The sequence below is a fragment of the Bubalus kerabau genome, chromosome 9 (genome assembly GCF_029407905.1).
Source record: "Bubalus kerabau isolate K-KA32 ecotype Philippines breed swamp buffalo chromosome 9, PCC_UOA_SB_1v2, whole genome shotgun sequence".
Classification (NCBI taxonomy): domain Eukaryota; kingdom Metazoa; phylum Chordata; class Mammalia; order Artiodactyla; family Bovidae; genus Bubalus; species Bubalus kerabau.
In genome coordinates this window covers 21,428,808-21,441,647 of record NC_073632.1, presented here as the reverse complement: position 1 = coordinate 21,441,647, position 12,840 = coordinate 21,428,808, and the positions used below count along the sequence as shown (strand labels likewise).

Genomic DNA, 12,840 nt, shown 5'->3' with positions numbered 1-12,840 from the left:
ACTGTAAACAATCGTATGCATAGCTGTAGGTGTCCGGGTAAACTTGTCAGGCGAGTTAGAGAGCCATCTGAGGGGTTTGGATTTAAACACTCCTAATTGCCCAGGAACTTTATTAATTGGAGCTGTAAGTTAACTCTTTGACAGAGAGAGTGAGATGGTGGTGGGGGACAGCCCCCAGTAAAGTCAGAGGCGAGAGCACAAAGCAATAAAGTAGGCAGACTCTGGTTTTTGGGGGGTAGATGCTCGAGAATATCCGGGGGCACTCCCGAGGCTCGATCCCGCCTTTGCGTATGCCGAGCCCCCTTCCTCATGACCTTTGTCACGAGTGGAATGTCTCTCGCCGGCTCCCGGCACCCCAGCACTCCGGGGTAGGCTTACTTCCATCACCTGCCTGTGGGTGATCCTGCACCTCTGCATGATCTGGACACGTGCCAAGAAAAGGCTTGAAACAGGGATGAGGAAAGAGGCCACAGATGTGTGTGCACGGAGGAGCAGTTCTGACTGCCGCACTCTCCACCCCAGGGACCAGCTAACCCCCTTGAAAACATTTCCTTTCAAACATAGGAGGCCGAACTGAGCTCAAAACCTGGAACCAAAATCTACAGGATGTGGCCTTGGGCAAGTCACTTAGGTCTCAAAAGTTAAGCATCCTTGTCACTGTTATTAACACAAAATAGAGTTAATAACAGTGTCCACCTCACAGATTTCCTGTGAGGAAGGAATACCATGGTGTATGCAAACTCCCTTGCATACCAGCTGATGTGGTAAGTGGCCCCCTACACAACAGCTATAGGTATTGATGATAATAATAATAAAAGTTAGTAATGCCCCATCTAGTATGCCAAAAACATACTGCATATCAGGTCATACAATGGGATCTATTTGTATGCATTCTCATAAACAGAGCCCTAGAAAGAAATTTGGTTCATAGAACAAAACACAACAAAAGTAAGAAACAAAAAAGGAAAACAACATAGCAAGCATTTAACCTACAAACAGCCTGCAATAATAATACCTATCATTTATTGCAGGTATACTCTGCATCAGGCTTCCCTGGTGGCTCAGTAGGTAAAAAAAATCCACCTGCAATCCAGGAGTCACAGGAGATGTGGGTTCTATCCCTGGGTCGGGAAGATCCCCTGGAGGGGAACATGACAACCCACTTCAGTATTCTTGCCTGGGAAATCCCATGGACAGAGGAGCCTGGTGGGCTACAGTCCATAGGGTCACAAAGAGTCAGACATGACTGAGCAACTTCACTTTCACTTTTTTCAAGAACTTTAGGCCAAAAGTTAGGTAAACTTGGTTTTAAATCTTGACTCCAACATCTATGAAATGTGTGATCCTCGATAAATTATTGCATAAAACCCAGCTTCTCCACCTGTAGAATGGAAAAAATAATGGTGTTTATCATATTAATTTATTGAAAATATTAAATGAGGATTAAATGTACAGCTTTTAGACAATACCTGGCACAAAGTTAGTGTTCAAGATATGTAAGATATCATTATAGCAACTCATCACAATTTTAACATTTGATGTCTACTTTCCTGACAGACTGCAAGTGTCAAATTCACTATAGTATCCCCATCACAGCATCCAGCTCTAGTTGAGGCTTGATGAACACTTCCTGATTGAGTGAATGAAAGAACTCCAGAATGACCCCTTTACCAAGCATATCACATACTCTCACACTCCCTTTCATTCTCCCTAGTGGTGAATTCCCCTACTTGGGGATTCCTCACATTTGTCTCCAGTGGGATACTTGGAGAGAAAGAGATGTAAAAATATTTTTAGAAAGTTTTCAACATAAAGTGTTGTATAAAACCTCTGCACTACATGCTTTCAAAACATGTAAAGATCAACACTATTTGTCTTGGTTTCTGGAGCCAGGTTCCTGTTTCTTTAACAGTGATGTGACCCAGACCCTGGGCCACCTGGGTCCCCAGTCATATTCTGATTATGTAAGTTTCACAGAGCCTGCCTTCCAAGGAGGCTTCTCATCCAAGGAGGTTTCAGTACTTGCTTCCATTGCCTTTTGGAGTAACCTCTTCAGTGGAAGAAAACAAACCAGAAAGATAGAAGAGAGTGAAAAGAAGAAGAGCTGTTGAGAGTTGAGTCTGGAAAGAGAATGCTATGGAACTTTGACAAAGTTTACAAGAGGCTAAAGCCACTGCCAAACAATAGTGAGATATAGTGTGATACAGAAAGCATTTTAAGGTAGCTTTCTGTGTGACAAATGGAATACACATTTAAAATCTTTTCACCAGGCTTTAGTACACAGTTAAATATCTTTCCAAAGATTTTTGAGATATCTAAATGCCATTTCTTTTGAATATGTCACCTTACTAAGATTGCCCAAAGGGGGTCCTGATTCTTTAAGCTTTCATGCATGCTTATCAGCTTCCCTGATGGCACAGTGGTAGAAAATCTTTCTACCAATGCAGGAGACATAGGTTTGATCCCTGGGTCAGGAGGACCCCCTGGAGAAGGAAATGGCAACCCACTTTAGTATTCTTAACTGGGACATCCCATGGATAGAGGAGCCTGGCAGGCTACAGTCTATGGGTTCACAAAAGAGTCAGACACAACTTAGCAACTAAACAACAAAAACATCCTTGTCAATGAAAATCCATTACTATATACTGAGCTGTGTAGACTGAATAATTTCTGCTTTTTCAACTTCCTTAGCTGTATACATCATCATGTGGAGCCATGTACAACCACTTTCTCTTTCAAAGCTACCCATTATGTCCAGATTTATTTATTTCAGCTGTATTAAAATTCCGAGTTGAAAAATCTAGCCGATCACCCAAGCATAATTCCCCAAGGATCAGTTCCCTTTTAAGGACAGATTTCCAATCAAATTGTGGCCAATGCCTCCTTTCCTGAGTTCTGTTGATGAATAAGCCATGACGAACTCCCCCAGTTTCCATAAAACAGTAAGGAGGGTGAAGTTTGTGAGATGGGTTCTCTAGGCCGAAGTGCTAGCCCACTCTCTCAGCTACTCTCAGTGTGACCTTAGTAAAAATCACAGGAACTCTCTGGGCCAATAAGTCTTCACTGTCTTTGTCTTCACATACTCTGTCCTTCAAACAAACTGTTCCACCCGCTATTCCTGCAATCCACTGTGCACTTCCCCAAATAGTTGTCTATTAAATTCCATCCACCTCAATGCTAACACATGAAATTTTTCTGATATTCTTTTCCACCTTAGAGTCTCCATACCACCTTATTTATGCTAAGTCATGTTTTCTCTCAGCTTTCTCTTATCCTCACTCCCTATTTGCTAGAAATTTATTCAGAACAAACAAGTTATTCTTCACCTATGGAACCCATAAAATAGCACACTTATATAAATTAAGTGTTCAGTGAAGACAAGTGTTTAGTAAATAATTTTTACAATGAAATGAACCTTCACTATTAATGTCTGTGGTGATAAGTCATTGATCCCATGAATAGTAACATTTTCAATGTTTCAAAAATCATAATTTCAACTTGAATTTTATTGTGAAGGAAAATACATAAGATTTTCCACATGTGGAAAAGAAAAGATAAAGTGATTTCACCAATTACAGTCAGCTCTTTGTCACTTTTCTGAAGACAAAAGTAATTGAATATTCTTGAATGTTGACATCCACTTAATCTTATATGCACTTGAATAATGGCCACAAATCTAGCTCAGTTTAACTAAAGCTGTAACTCCAGCATCAGAAGCAACATATATTTTTCTATCTATTAAAAGTAGAATTGTAGGGAATGGTTGAGATGGCAGAGTAGGAAGACTCTGAGATCACCTCCTCACAAGGTCGTATCAAAATTACACCTGTTTACATGACAACTATTGATTGGAACAACCTGAAGACTAGCATAAAAGATCTTGTATAACTAAATATATAAAGAAGGGATCACAACAAGATGAGCAAGAGGGGTAGAGACAGTATAGTCAAAATCCACATCCACAGGTGGGCAACTCACAAGTGAGAAAATAATTACAATTGCAGAGGTTCTCCCCAAGGAATTAGTGTTCTAGGGACCACACTAGACCCCCCAGTCCAGGGATCTGTCACTGGGAAAGCAATCCACGAGTTTTGAAGACCAGCAGGACTTTCGGGAGATCCAGAAGACTGTGGGATATAGTGACTCTATGCCTAAAGGATACATAAAATCTCACACTCTAAGGCCCAAGGTAGAAACAGTAATTTGAAAGAAGCCTGGGTCAGATCCACCTGCTGATTTTAGAGACCCTTTCTGAGAGGCAAAGGGCAACTGGGACTCACCCTGAGAAAAAGGACCCAGGCAGCATCAATCTGGAGAACATCATTCTACCACAAGGACACTGGTGCTGGTAAGCACCATTTTCAAATCTTCCTCTACCCTATTAGTGCCAAGGCTCAGACCAACCCACCAGTGGGGCTGGCTGGCAACAGCCCAAGATCCCTAGCGACCCATAGCCAGACATTGGGACCCAGTTCTGTCCACCCTATAGTCCAGGACTCCCAGGGCCTTCCCAACAGCTAGAGATAGCAGGACCTGGCTCTGGCCACCAATGGGGCAACAGTAGCCCCAGGACATGATCTCAACCACCAATGTGTGAATACCAACACAAGGACTGACATAGTCCTTCAGCCAGCTGTGTCAGAACTTGGCCCACCACAAGAGGACTGACATCCTGGGCTCCTCACCTGGCCACCCAGAATCCAGCCTCACTCACCATCAGATCAATACCAGCTCTGAAATATGCCGGACACTGCAGCCAGCCAAGTCAGAAACTGACCCTGCCCATCAGCAGTCTGTCACAATCCCATAACCACAAGGCCACAACCCAGCCTACCACCAGGACCCCAACCCCACAACGAGCCATCCTGAGATATGGTTCCACCCATCAGTGGGCCAGCAACACCACCCTAGTCCAGCAATGACACCCTAGTCCACGAAGCCAGGACCCAGACCTAACCACCAGCAGCCAGCAGTCTCCTCGCTAGGTGGGATATGGCAACCAAGCAGACTAAGTGCCAACCACACCTACCAGCATCCCCACATTAGTCAGCCTACTACTAGACAGGCTCAAGCAGCCAAAATAGGGAGCACCCCACAGCTCTGGGGATCAGAGCTATAGGACTATAGGACCCTTTATGATGTCTCCAATATATGACCACTTTACCAAGATTGGGAAACATTGCCAATCTACTAGATACACATAAATAAAAATAGCACATTAAATAAAATGAGGCAAAAAGGAATGTGTTCCAAAATAAGGAACACGATAAAATGCCTAAGAAGAACTAAGTGAAGATAAGCAATCTATCTGATAAAGAGTTAAAAGTAATAAATAATGCTTATAAAGATTGGGTGAGCAAAGTGGGAAGTTAGAAATTCCTAACAAAGACTTAGAAAATACATGAAAAACCCAAATGTATTAACAGTACAATAACTTAAATGTAAACACACACCAGCAGGAATCAGTAGTAGTTTAGCTGACGTTGAGGACCAGATCAGTGAACTGGAAGACAGAGTAGTGGAAATCACTCAAACTGAACAGAAAAAGAAAAAATAATTTTAAAAAATGAGGACAGAAAAAATAATTTTTAAAAATGAAGACAGTTTAAGAGACATCTGAGACAATGTCAAACATACTAACATTTGCATTATATGAGTCCCAGAAAATAAGAGAGAGAAAAGGGGTCATAGAATATATTAGAAAACATAATAGCTTAAAAATTCTATAACCTGAGAAAGGAAATAGACACACAGGTCCAGAAACACAAAGTCCCAAACAAGTTTAACCCAAAGAGAAATACACCAAGACACATTATAATTAATCTGGAAAAAAATTAAAGATGAAGGGAAAATATTAAAAGTGGCAAGGGAAAAGAAACTAGTAACGTACAAAGGAACTCCCTTAAGACTGTATGCTTACTTTTCAGCAGAAACTCTGCAGACCAGGAGGGAGTGATGTGATATATTTAAAGTGATGAAAGGGAAAAAAAAGTTACAACAAAGAATACTCTCTCTGATAAGGCTACCACTCAGATTTGAGGAAAAGCCCAAGAGTTTTACCAACAACCTGAGACTAATAAGTTCATCACCAGAAAATTAGTTTGGCAAGAAATATTAAAGGGAGTTTTCTAAGCACACACACACAAAAATACAATTAGAAGTATGAAAATTATAGAAAAAAATATCATCAGTAAAGGCGAACATACAGTAAAGTTGGTAGATCAATCAGTTATGAAGCCAGTAGGAAATTAAAGACAAAGCTAGTAAAAGTCATCTATATCCACAATTAGTAGTTAAGGAATACACAAAACAAAAAGATGTAAAATATGATGGCAAAAGCACTAAATTTGGGGGTAATAAAAAAATGCAGTAAACTTCATTTGAACTTAAAGCATTAACAATTTAAAATAATCTCATATATATGTACATTGCAAATATAAACCTTATGGTAACCACAAACCAAATATCTAGAATAGATATGCACAGTAAAAGAGAAAGGAATTCAAACATAACACTAAAGATAATTATCAAATCACAAGGGAAGAAAGGAAAAGAAGATAGGAACAAAAAAGAGCTATGAAAATGAACAGAAAATAATTAACAAAATGGCAATAAGTACATACTTATCAATAATTATTTTAAATCTAAAAGACTAAACATTCCAATCAAAAGACATAGAATGTCTGAAGGAATTAAAAAAAAAAAAGACTCATATATATGCTCCCTATAAGAAATTTACTGCAGATCTAAAGACACAAACAGACTGAAAGTGAGGGAATGGAAAAGTATTATATTGCTAATGGAAACAAAAAGAAAGCCAAGGGAGCAACACCTAGACAGAACTATAAGACAAAAACAGACTATAAGACAAAAACTGCAACAATATATAAACAGGACTTTCCACCATGATCAGGGGACAAATCCCAAAAAACTCAACAATTGTAAACATCTATACAGCCAACATAGCAGCACCTGAATACGTAAAGCAAATATTAACAAAAATAAAGGGAGAAATTGACAGTAACACAATAATATTAAGGGAGTGTAACATCTCACTTACATCAAGAGACAGATCATCTGAACAGAATATACACAAGGAAAAACTAGCCTTAAATGACAAATTAGAGCAGACAGATATAATATATATATATATATAATATATATATATAGAACATTTCAACTAAAAAGAACAGTGCACACAGAACATCTTTCAAGTGCACATGGAACATTCTCCAAGATAGAGCACATACTAGGCTACAAAATAAGTCTCAGTAAATTTAAGATTGGTATACTATCAAACATCTTTTCTTTTTTTTTAATTTAAATTTATTTATTTTAATTGGAGGCTAATTACTTTACAATATTGTATTGGTCAAACATCTTTTCTAACCACAAAGATGTAAGACTAGAATCAACTACAAGAAAAAAAACTGCAAAAAAAAAAAAAAATACAAACATGTGTTGGCTAATCCATATGTTACTAAACAACCAATGTGTCACTGAAGACATCAAAAAGGAAATTTTAAAAACCTGGAAACAAAAATTCAAACACAGCCATCCAAAATCTATAAAATGCAGGAAAAACAGTTCTAAAGGGAAGTTTATAGTGGTACACTACCTAAGCAAAGAAGAGAGATCTCAAATAAAAAGCCTAAATTTGCATACAAAGGAGCTAGAAAAAGAAAAAACAAAATTCAATATTAGTAGAAGGAGAAAAAGAATAAAGATCAGGACATAAATAAATGAAATAGAAACTAATAAGCAATAGAAAAAACAATGAAAATAAGAATTGGTTCTTTGAAAAGATAAACAAAATTGGTAAAACTTTACCCAAACTCAGTTAAAAAGAGAGAATATAAGCAAAATCAGAAATGAAAAAGGAGTTACAACACCACAGAAATACAAAGGATCATAAGAGATTACTATAAATGTATGCTAATAAAATAGACAACCTATAAGAAATGGATAAATTCTTAGAAATGTAGAATCTCTTAAGACTAAATCAAAGGGAGCAGAAAATATGAACAGAACAATTGTCAATAATGAAATCAAATTACCAATTTAAGAAATTCCCAATAACAAGAATCTAAGAGCAGACAGGTTCACAGGTGAATTCTACCAAATCTTTAGAGACTAGTTTACACCTATTATTGTCAAAGTATTCCAAAATACTGAAGAATAAGGAAACCCTCTGAACTCCTTCTATGAGACCAGCATCACCCTGATACCAAAACCAGACAAAGATCCCACAAAAAAAGAAAATTATAGATGAAATCACTGATGAGTTTTGATGCAAAATTCCTTAACAAAATCTAAACAAATCAAGTTTAACAATACTTTGAAACATCATAAAACATAACCAAGTGGGATTCATCCCAAAAATTTGAGCATGGTTTGGTATTTGCAAATCAATGTGGTACAATATATCAATAAATTGAAGAATAAAAATTATGTGATCATCTCAATGGATGCAGAAAAAGCTTTTGACAAAATCAAAGATCCATTTACTTTGTCAGTTGGAGTATAATTGCTTTACAATGCTGTTTTAGTACCTGCTGTACAACAACTTGAATTGACTATATGTACACATATGTCCCCTCCCTCCTGAGTCTCCCTCCAACCCCTCCTATTCCATCCAAGGTCATCACGAGCTCCAAGCTGAGCTCCCTGTGATATACAGAAGCTTTCCACTAGCTATTTCACACATAGTAGTGTGTATATGTCAATGCTATTTATAATGAAAAATCCCAGCAAAGTGGGTATAAAGGGGAAATTTGTCAACATAATAAAGTCCATATATAACATAACTACATGCAACATCATCCTCCGTGGTGAAAAGCTGAAAACATTTCCTCTAAGGTCAGGAACATGACAAAAACACCCATTCTCATTACCTTTATCCAAGACGGTATTGAAAGTACTTTTTCCACATCAATCAGGCAAGAAAACGAATTTCCAAGCTGGAAAGGAAGAAGTAAAACTGTCACTGATAACATAATGCTATATCTAGAAAATCCTAAATATGCCACCAAAAAAAACTATTAAAAGTAATAAAATATCAATGCCATTTTTCACCAAACTAGAACAAACAATTCTAAAATTTATATAGAAACACAATAGTCTCTTAAGAGCCAAAACAGTTATGAGAAAGAATAACAAAGCCAGAGGTATCACAATCCCTGTTTTCAAACTGTATTACATAGTTACAGTAATCAGAACAGTATGGTACGTGCATACAAACAGACACATAGATTGGTGTAACAGAACAGAGAGCTCAGAAATAAGCCCACTCTTGTGCAGTCCACTAATCTATAACAAAGGCAAAGAATATATAATGGGGGAAAGACAGTCTTTTCAATAAATAATATTAAGAAAACTAGGCAATCCGTGTAAAAAAATTAACCTGGACTACTTTCTCAACCAATATACAAAAATAAACTCAATATGAATTAAAGACTTAGATGTAAGACCTGATACCACAAAACTAGAGGAAAACATAGACAGTACACTCTTTGCCATCAGTCTTAGCAATATTTTTTGGATATGTCTCCTCAGGCCAGGAAAACAAAAGTGAAAATTAAAAAAAAAATGAGATTACATCAAACTATACAGGTTTTTTCAAAAAAAAAAAAAACTATAAATGAAAAATGTGGCCTCTAAGTGGGAAAGTGTATTTGCAAATGATGCATCTGGTAAGGGGTTAATATCTAAAGAACTCATAAAATAAACATCAAAAAAACAATTTAAAATGGGCAGAACACCTGAACAGACATTTTCCCAGGACAAATAGATGGCCAACAGACACATGAAAAGATGCTCAACATCATTAATCATGAAGAAAATGCAAAACAAAATCACAATGAGATATTACCTCACACCTGTCAGAATGCATAAAAAGAAAAGAACACAAATAACAAATGTTGGTGAGGATGCAGAGAAAAGGGAACCTTCATACACTGTTGCTGCTGATGTGCTCAGTCGTGGCGGACTCTTGGCGACCCAATGGACTGTAGCCCACCAGGTTCCTCTGTCCATGGAATTCTCCAGGCAAGAATACTGGAGTGGGTTGCCATTTCCTTCTCCATCATACTCTGTTAGTGGGAATGTAGCCACTATGGAAAACTGAATGGAAGTTTCTCACAAATCTAAAATTAGAACTACCAGATGATCCAGCAGTCCCACGCCTACATATAGACACTAAAGAAAATAGAAATTACAAATTTGAAAAGGTACATGCCTTCCAATGTCCATAACATCACTATTTATAACAGCCAAGATATGGAAGCAATCTTAAGTGTCCATCAACAGACGAATGGATATAGAAGATGTGGGGTGTGTGTGTGTATATATATATATATATATATACACACCATATAATACAATGAAATACTCTTCAGCCATAAAAGTGAATAAAATTTTGACATTTGCAACAAGATGGATGAACTTGGAAGATATTATTCTTAGTGAAATAAGCCAGATACAGAAAGACAAATACTATATGGTATCACTTATATTGGAATCTAAAATATACAATAAAGTAGTGAATATAACAAAAAAAGTAGAGTCACAGATATAGAGAACAAACTAGTGTTTATTGGTGGGGAGATGAAAGGGGGTGGGGCAAGATAGGGGAAGGAGAATAAAAGCTACAAACTATTACATATAAAATAAATAAGCTACAAGAGTATATTGTACAATATAGGGAATACAGCCTATAAAGGTCATATACCCATAAAAAAGATATGGCATACATATACAGTGGAATATTATTCATCTATGAAAAAAATGAAATCTTGCCATTTGTGACAACATAGATAGATCTTGAAGGTATTATGCAAAGTGAAATAAGACAGGCAGAGAGACAAATACTGCAGGATTTCACTTACATGTGGAGTAAGTGAATAAAAAAAACAGTAAGAGTCTCATAAATACAGACAACAAATGTGGTTGCCAGAGAGAAAGGGAAAGGAGAAATGGATTAAATAGATGAGGGAGATTAAGAGGCACAACTTTCCAGTTATAAAATAAATCACAGGGATGTAATGTACAGCATGTAGAAGAGAGTCAATAATATTGTAGTAACTTTGTATGGTGGCAGATGGTAACTAGACTTACTGTGGTAATCATTTTGCAATGTATAAAAATATCGAATCACTAGGCTGTACCCCTGGAACTCATATAATGTAAATCAATTATACCTCAATTTAAAATAATTTAATTAAATTTTAAAAATTTCATTAGAAATGTAGCCTGTTAACCTCCTTATTCAGCATCAATGTTTTTTTAAATAAACAATGACATACACTCATCTTGCTAAAATTGTGCAGAGAAACAGAGACCTCCAGTGGCTGAATGACTTTACATAGAAAAATACAAACTGTGAATAGCATAAAGCAGATGGAAAAGAGAGAAAAGATCGTTCACCCAAGAGTGTTTCAGTCTAGCCTTTTTCCCTGCTGTGCATTTTAGTACTTCATCAATGCCTGTTCAATTATCTGAGAACTGTGTTCTCACTATCCTAGGAAATTATTTCCCTTTCCAATATAACTTGCTACTAGAAATTTTACCTGTTATTTATTTTAAATTATTGTTATTAAATTATTTTATTTTATTTTATTTTAATTTTATTTTATTTTTAAACTTTACATAACTGTATTAGTTTTGCCAATTATCAAAATGAATCCGCCACAGGTATACATGTGTTCCCCATCCTGAACCCTCCTCCCTCCTCCCTCCCCATTCCATCCCTCTGGGTCGTCCCAGTGCACCAGCCCCAAGCATCTAGTATCGTGCATCGAACCTGGTTATATAAATTAATTTAGGTTATTTTAGATTCCCTTTATTTTCTAACGCATTTACTAGTTTCACTACTCCTAAGCATTGAAACTTAAAAAATATGTTAAAAACTGTTCTCGATTTTTGTTAGATCAACTACACAGATTGCACATTTATAGGAAAAAATTACCCATATAAACAAATATAACAACTTTTTAATATTCAAGTTAATGGGATTAATGTAAGAAAATACGATTGGACTTTGAAATGTATTTTCTAAGACAAAATTTGCTATATTTATTCTATAATTTCAATTAAGCTTGAAAAGTGTTTCAAGGAATGATTAATATGAGTTTTAATAAAGTCAAAAACACAAAAATTGTTTGAATATATAGAAGGGTACTTTGAAAAAGACAACAGATTTTCAACAGTGTGTTAATTTTTTCTCCTAAGGAGTGAGAAAACCACATCCGCTCATTATCCTTTGTCCTACTTACAATATAAGAGAACCACATAGCTCCACTCATTCAACGTATAAGGACTTTGCTAAGGGTTGAGAATATAAAGATAAATGTATTATTTTTTAAATGTTTGGAACCATCTTTCACCAAACTTCAAAGTACAAATAGACCTTCTTCAGTCACTCAACAAAAGGAACAATATATGCCAAATGCCTAGTAAGACAGTGTGGTTTTAGCTGAGAAGTTATCTCTATCCAGGTCTGATTTTTAAAATAAAGTTGGGAGAATTATTTAAAAATACCTCTTTTAAAAAGCAGTTTCCTCGCAAATATGCACACAAGCTCCTTTTCCCACATCCCCACATAATAGAGGTGTCCTCTCTAAATCCCACACTGAAGCCAAATGCACAGAGGACAAAATAAAGAGAAGTTTGGTTAATGTAAGATATTAACAGGAAAAGAAAATCAGTGTGTGTTTATACTTAAGATCAGGACTCTTGAGGTCAAAATTGCTCGGGACAGAAGCCATAACTTTGAATTCACAATGAAAGGAAAATGGCAGCCATTCAATCAATGTTCTGCCAGTGAATGACTGGTATAAAATT

At 36.6% G+C, this 12,840-nt stretch overlaps 1 long non-coding RNA gene across 1 annotated transcript in view; it reads right to left on the bottom strand.

Moving 5' to 3' along the window:
• The window catches only part of LOC129619620 (uncharacterized), a 302,195-nt gene that overhangs the window by 40,260 nt on the left and 249,095 nt on the right, over positions 1–12,840 (bottom strand). The window contains exon 5 of the long non-coding RNA XR_008697964.1: positions 8,895–8,960. This is a non-coding gene — a long non-coding RNA (uncharacterized LOC129619620). The remainder of the gene's footprint in view (positions 1–8,894; positions 8,961–12,840) is intronic.